Below are 1073 nucleotides of genomic sequence, written 5' to 3'. Positions count from 1 at the left end.
CATGGTCGTTTTTTTTCGGCTAAAAATGCCTTACTATACATGGTCGTTTTTTTCGGCGAAAAACGCCTTACTATCCATGGTCGTTTTTTTTCGGCTAAAAATGCCTTACTATACATGGTCGTTTTTTTCATCCAAAAACGCCTTACTATTCATGGTCGTTTTTTTCGGCGAAAAACGCCTTACTATCCATGGTCGTTTTTTTTCGGCTAAAAATGCCTTACTATACATGGTCGTTTTTTTCGGCGAAAAACACCTTACTATACATGGTCGTTTTTTCGGCTAAAAACGCCTTACTATACATGGTCGTTTTTTTCAGCTAAAAATGCCTTACTAAACATGGTCGTTTTTTTCGGCGAAAAACGCCTTACTATACATGGTCGTTTTTTTCAGCTAAAAATGCCTTACTATACATGGTCGTTTTTTTCGGCGAAAAACACCTTACTATACATGGTCGTTTTTTCGGCTAAAAATGCCTTACTATACATGGTCGTTTTTTTCGGAGAAAAATGCCTTACTATACATGGTCGGGATGTTTTTTTGTGTGGGGCAATTTTCTCGTGAGTATCGCGATGTGCATTGCAGATACTGAATTCCCTATTTTTTTTTTAAGAAGCATTTATTCAGTTAGTTGACATTTAGTTCAACTTGAAAATAAACGGAGAATACATTTTCCTCATCCAAAGTAGTTTCTTATAAAAATGAATCCCATTTAACTTAAGGGCCATTCCGTGGCTGGAGCGTTAATTTAAATTCCAACAAAAGTGCTTTTTACGCTTACATTTACAAGGTGTACATATTTATAATGTATAAAGTATATATGGATCTTTGTAATTGTGCAGGTTGAGTTAAGGTTCGACTTTTTTGTAAGTGTCTTAAAAAGGGTTTTCATAAACACAGAAGGCACGATGGCTTTAAAAAAATCAGATTGTGTTTGTTTTATTGGTTCTTTTCCAAAATCTTTCGAGAAATACTTCTTTTTGGGCAACACAACACACTTTACTGTCATCGGAGACAGGATCCATACGAGTCCCGCATCGGCTTTTTCTGTTTCTAAGATTCTTTCCAGCCACATC

The sequence above is a fragment of the Hippocampus comes genome, unplaced genomic scaffold, assembly GCF_001891065.2.
Source record: "Hippocampus comes isolate QL1 unplaced genomic scaffold, H_comes_QL1_v1.1 scaffold105, whole genome shotgun sequence".
NCBI lineage: Eukaryota > Metazoa > Chordata > Actinopteri > Syngnathiformes > Syngnathidae > Hippocampus > Hippocampus comes.
Note: the sequence above shows the minus strand (reverse complement) of the source record.